We start from the raw sequence: 6,182 nt of genomic DNA on the forward strand, positions 1-6,182 counted from the left end.
CTGGGTAGCCTCCCCAGGCAGTTCCAATGGGAATAAGCAAAGTTCCTTTTTGGGTAGTTCCACAGAAACACACTACCTTGGTTCCAGGGGCAAACAGTCCTTCCACAGGGGTTAGGGTAATCCAGTTGGAGGGAATCTTCCTGCCTGAGCTAGGGTGGATCCCAAGGAACCGCAGGGGAGGGTGTCCTGTTACAGCTAGGATGGATCCTAAGGAACCGCAGGGGAGGGTGTCCTGTTACAGCTAGGGTGGATCCCAAGGAACCGCAGGGGAGGGTGTCCTGTCACAGCTAGGATGGATCCCAAGGAACCGCAGGGGAGGGTGTCCTGCCGTAGCGAGGTTACACCCAGATCAACAAAAAGCTCCTTCTCCACCCACAACCTCTGGGTTTTCTACCCTGCTGCTGGTACCTCCCCTCTTTTCCACACCCCCTCGGATTGATTGGTTAGGAGGCTGACCCTGCTTCTGCTTAACCCAACCCTAGCAGCTCCAATTGGCAGGGTCCCCTGCAGCATCATTAGGGGAGGGGTTTAACCTAGGAGGGACTTGCCCAGCTCCTCTGGAGGGGACTTCTGGGAGCTTCTTTGTTTAAAACCCTTTCGGCGGGAAAACAGAACAATGGGCTGCCACCATCTTGGCTAGATCATGCACTGGCTAAACATGGGGGCAGTATAAGGGTTTTTGGTCACAGCAAGATTTGCTTACCAGTGATCGCTCAGCAGGTCCAGTCGCCCCACATTTACTTCCCCCAGAACCCCGTGACCCGGATGAATGAAAAACCTTTATAGTGAAAGTGCCCCCCCTCTATCCCCCAGCAGAGCCCCCCCGTGTGTGCAGGTAGTTACATAGGGTTCAACCCATCCAAGTAAACTTACCAGCAGGGGGCGGCGGCAGTGTGGCACTGCCAGTAGTGCCAGGCTGTGCAGGAAATGGTAGTGATTGCCAGTTGCGTAGAGCTGGGAGAGACAGGGAGACGGGTCAGCGGGGAGAATCCATTCCTACATCTAGAGGGGCTCACTCCCCCCCCCCCCCCCAATTGGTACAGCCCGCCCCAGGGGTCACATGGCCCGGCACTCACTTTCCTGTCAGGAGATGGCACTGCCCAGTATTCACCTGCTCACCCTGCCCTCTCCCATCCTCCAATCAGAAGGCAGCGTGGCAGATACCCCCTTAACTGCCCCCCCCCCAGTGTAACCAATCCCAACTGGGCCAGCCTTTCCCCATAACTGAGCCCATTCCCTTTATCAGCTTAGTCGCTCTTCCCTGTACTTTCTCTATTTCATTACTGCCCCCCCTTATATATTTATATATAGTGACCCCCCCTTAACTGCCCCTTCCCCAGTGTAACCAATCCCAACTGGGCCAGCCTTTCCCCATAACTGAGCCCATTCCCTTTATCAGCTTAGTCGCTCTTCCCTGTACTTTCTCTATTTCATTACTGCCCCCCCCTTATATATTTATATATAGTGATCTTACCCCCCTTAACTGCCCCCCCCCCCCCAGTGTAACCAATCCCAACTGGGCCAGCCTTTCCCCATAACTGAGCCCATTCCCTTTATCAGCTTAGTCGCTCTTCCCTGTACTTTCTCTATTTCATTACTGCCCCCCCTTATATATTTATATATAGTGACCCCCCCTTAACTGCCCCTTCCCCAGTGTAACCAATCCCAACTGGGCCAGCCTTTCCCCAGACCCATTAAAGGTTTATATATAATTTTATATTTATCAGAACTAAAGCTTACCCGCCCCGAGTGCCAGTTTGCCCAGATCCTACTGCAAGGTGCCACATTCTGGATGGATTAATTAATGGCTAAAACAATGATATGCACTTGCCATCTGGCTACTTGCCCCCTTGGCACACAGGCCCAGCATTACACCCCGAGCCAGGGCAGCAGCACATGTGATTATTCACCTCTTTAAGGTAATCGTCCCGGTCGCTCGTCCTGAGACCTGCACGAGAGAGAGAGACAGGTGAGGGGCACAGGTGGGGAGGGGGCACAGGTGGGGAGGGGCCATATATAAATGTTATGGCACAAGTAGGGGCTCCCATGGGGGGGCAGATATAGGCCCAGCTCTGGGAACGACTGCAGGAAGCTGGCCCCATGCAGTAGCAAAGGCTGGCCACCAGGTGGGGTACCTGCTCAGTGCTTCAGTACATTGGGTGAGACTGCACACAGGAGGGCTAATGATCAGTGCTGGGGGTTCTGTTGGGCATTTACTGAATGGCAGACTGGGGGTGGGGGATGAATAGATGGTGCGGCACCCACAGGCATTAATACTACTGGCACCCCTCCAGTAAAGTGCTGCGGGGCAGGCTGAATACAGGGGGGGGGGGGGGTCTCAGGGAGACGCCATAACTATCATTACAGCACAGAAAGGGCAGGGGGAACAGAACTGGATAACGGGGGGGGGGGGGGGCAGAAGCACATATAATGGTAAAAAGCCATTACTGGACCCTGTAACTGCAGCAGCGGCATCACCTGAGGGTGGGGGGCAACAAGGAGCTGCTGGGGGTTATGTGACCAGCAACAGAACTGCAGCACAAACTTGCTTTCCGGCCAAGTCACTGAGTGTCACTAATGCCCCGAAAGGGATCAGTTACCCTCTCATGGGCAGCACTGCCGGCCCCAGGCGCAACAGAATGGGAGGGGTAAGGAAGCTCAGAGGGGCCAGAGAATGGGAGGGGTAAGGAAGCTCAGGGGGGCCAGAGAATGGGAGGGGGGGGTAAGGAAGCTCAGAGGGGCCAGAGAATGGGAGGGGTAAGGAAGCTCAGAGGGGCCAGAGAATGGGGGGGGTAAGGAAGCTCAGAGGGGCCAGAGAATGGGGGGGTAAGGAAGCTCAGAGGGGCCAGAGAATGGGGGGGGGGGTAAGGAAGCTCAGAGGGGCCAGAGAATGGGAGGGGTAAGGAAGCTCAGGGGGGCCAGAGAATGGGAGGGGTAAGGAAGCTCAGGGGGCCAGAGAATGGGGAGGGGGGGGGTAAGGAAGCTCAGAGGGGCCAGAGAATGGGAGGGGTAAGGAAGCTCAGAGGGGCCAGAGAATGGGGGGGGGGGGGGGGGGGGGGGGGTAAGGAAGCTCAGAGGGGCCAGAGAATGGGGGGGTAAGGAAGCTCAGAGGGGCCAGAAAAGGGAAAATGGGAGCAGATGGGGGGTAAGGAAGCTCAGAGGGGCCAGAGAATGGGGGGGGGGGGTAAGGAAGCTCAGAGGGGCCAGAGAATGGGAGGGGTAAGGAAGCTCAGAGGGGCCAGAGAATGGGGGGGGGGGGTAAGGAAGCTGCAGGCAGGGGCCAAGAGAATGGGAGGGGTAAGGAAGCTCAGAGGGGCCAGAGAATGGGGGGGGGGGGGGGGTAAGGAAGCTCAGAGGGGCCAGAGAATGGGGGGGGGGGGGGTAAGGAAGCTCAGAGGGGCCAGAGAATGGGGGGGGGGGGTAAGGAAGCTCAGAGGGGCCAGAGAATGGGGGGGGGGGGGGTAAGGAAGCTCAGAGGGGCACAGGAATGGGGGGGGGGGGTAAGGAAGCTCAGAGGGCCAGAGAATGGGGGGGGGTAAGGAAGCTCAGAGGGGCCAGAGAATGGGGGGGGGGGTAAGGAAGCTCAGAGGGGCCAGAGAATGGGGGGGGGGTAAGGAAGCTCAGAGGGGCCAGAGAATGGGAGGGGTAAGGAAGCTCAGAGGGGCCAGAGAATGGGGGGGGGGGAAGGGAAGCTCAGAGGGGCCAGAGAATGGGAGGGGTAAGGAAGCTCAGAGGGGCCAGAGAATGGGGGGTGGGGGGGGTAAGGAAGCTCAGAGGGGCCAGAGAATGGGGGGGGGGGGGGTAAGGAAGCTCAGAGGGGCCAGAGAATGGGGGGGGGGGGGTAAGGAAGCTCAGAGGGGCCAGAGAATGGGGGGGGGGGTAAGGAAGCTCAGAGGGGCCAGAGAATGGGGGGGGGGTAAGGAAGCTCAGAGGGGCCAGAGATGGGGGGGGTAAGGAAGCTCAGAGGGCCAGAGAATGGGGGGAAGGGGGGTAAGGAAAGCTGAGAGGGGCCAGAGAATGGGGGGGGGGGTAAGGAAGCTCAGAGGGGCCAGAGAATGGGGGGGGGGGGGTAAGGAAGCTCAGAGGGGCCAGAGAATGGGGGGGGGGGTAAGGAAGCTCAGAGGGGCCAGAGAATGGGGAGGGGTAAGGAAGCTCAGAGGGGCCAGAGAATGGGGGGGGGGGGGTAAGGAAGCTCAGAGGGGCCAGAGAATGGGGGGGGGGGGTAAGGAAGCTCAGGAGGGGCCAGAGAATGGGGGGGGGTAAGGAAGCTCAGAGGGGCCAGAGAATGGGGGGGGGTAAGGAAGCTCAGAGGGGCCAGAGAATGGGGGGGGGGTAAGGAAGCTCAGAGGGGCCAGAGAATGGGGGGGGGGGTAAGGGAAGCTCAGAGGGGCCAGAGAATGGGGGGGTAAGGAAGCTCAGAGGGGCCAGAGAAATGGGGGGGGGGGGTAAGGAAGCTCAGAGGGGCCAGAGAATGGGGGGGGGGGGTAAGGAGCTCAGAGGGGCCAGAGAATGGGGGGGGGGGTAAGGAAGCTCAGAGGGGGCAAGAGAATGGGGGGGGTAAGGAAGCTCAGAGGGGCCAGAGAATGGGGGGGGGGGTAAGGAAGCTCAGAGGGGCCAGAGAATGGGGGGGGGGTAAGAAGCTCAGAGGGCCAGAGAATGGGGGGTAAGGAAGCTCAGAGGGGACAGAGAATGGGGGGGTAAGAAGCTCAGAGGGGCCAGAGAATCGGGTGGGGGGTAAGGAAGCTCAGAGGGGCCAGAGAATGGGGGGGGGTAAGGAAGCTCAGAGGGCCAGAGAATGGGGGGGGAGGGAAGGAAGCTAGAGGGGCCAGAAGAAGTTGGGGGGGGGGTAAGGAAGCTCAGAGGGGCCAGAGAATGGGGGGGGGTAAGGAAGCTCAGAGGGGCCAGAGAATGGGGGGGGGCAGGGCGGACATCTAGAGGGCCAGGATGGGGCTGGAGTGCGGTAAGGAAGCTCAGAGGGGCCAGAGAATGGGGGGGGGGTAAAGGAAGCTCAAGGGGCCAGAGAATGGGGGCGGTAAGGAAGCTCAGAGGGGCACGAGAGAATGGGGGGGGTAAGGAAGCTCAGAGGGGCCAGAGAATGGGAGGGGTTAAGGAAGCTCAGAGGGCCAGAGAAAGGCGTGGGTAAGAAAGCTCAGAGGGGCCAGAGAATGGGGGGGGGGGCAGTTAAGGAAGCTCAGAGCGGGCGGACAGAGAATGGGGGGGTAAAGAGAAGCTCAGAGAGGGCCAGAGAATGGGGGGGGGACGTAAGCGAAGCTCAGAGGGCAGAGAGAGGGGGGGTAAGGAAGCTCAGAGGGGCCAGAAGAATGAAGGGGGGGGGTAGGTAAGGAACTCAGAGGGCCAGAGAGGGAGTGGGGGGGTAAGGAAGCTCAGAGAGGCCAGAGGAATGGGGCGGCGGGGTAAGAAAGCTCAGAGGGGCCAGAACGCGACAGGAGGGGAGGGGGTAAGGAAGCTCAGAGGGGCACCAGAGAGGGAGGGGAGGGGAAGGAAGCTCAGAGGGGCCAGAGAATGGGGGGGGGGAGCACGGTAAAAAGCCAAAGGCCGACAGGACAAGGAGGGAGTGCGAAGAAGCTCAGAGGGCCAGAGAATGGGCGGGGTCAGGGGGTAAGGAAGCTCAGAGAGGCCAGAGAATGGGGGGGGGGTAAGGAAGCTCAGAGAGGCCAGAGAATGGGGGGGGGGTAAGGAAGCTCAGAGGAGCCAGAGAATTGGGGGGGGGGGGTAAGGAAGCTCAGAGGGCCAGAGAAGGAGGGAGGGGTAAGGAACTCAGGGCCAGAGAATGGGGGGGGGGTAAGGAAGCTCAGAGAGGCCAGAGAATGGGGGGGGTAAGGAAGCTCAGAGGAGGCCAGAGATGAATGGGGGGGGGGTAAGGAAGCTCAGAGGGGCCAGAGAATGGGGGGGGTAAGGAAGCTCAGAGAGGCCAGAGAATGGGGGGGGGGGGTAAGGAAGCTCAGAGGGGCCAGAGAATGGGGGGGTAAGGAAGCTCAGAGAGGCCAGAGAATGGGGGGGGGGGTAAGGAAGCTCAGAGGGGCCAGAGAATGGGAGGGTAAGGAAGCTCAGAGGGGCCAGAGAGAGGGAGGGGTTAAGAAGCTCAGAGGGGCCAGAGAATGGGGGGGGAGGGGTAAGGAAGCTCAGAGGGGCCAGGAGAATGGGGGGGTAAATCTCTCTTC

General features: G+C 59.8%; 1 non-coding gene across 1 annotated transcript; it reads right to left on the reverse strand.

Moving 5' to 3' along the window:
- Positions 1–852: 852 nt before the first annotated feature.
- On the reverse strand, positions 853–2,694 carry tmem256. The gene is made up of 3 exons (XR_004221889.1): positions 2,479–2,694; positions 1,911–1,948; positions 853–954 (listed from the first exon to the last, which is right to left on the reverse strand). It is a non-coding gene; the product is annotated as a transmembrane protein 256 (transcript).
- Positions 2,695–6,182: the final 3,488 nt, after the last annotated feature.

This window comes from Xenopus tropicalis, chromosome 3 (assembly GCF_000004195.4).
Source record: "Xenopus tropicalis strain Nigerian chromosome 3, UCB_Xtro_10.0, whole genome shotgun sequence".
In the NCBI taxonomy this organism is placed as follows: domain Eukaryota; kingdom Metazoa; phylum Chordata; class Amphibia; order Anura; family Pipidae; genus Xenopus; species Xenopus tropicalis.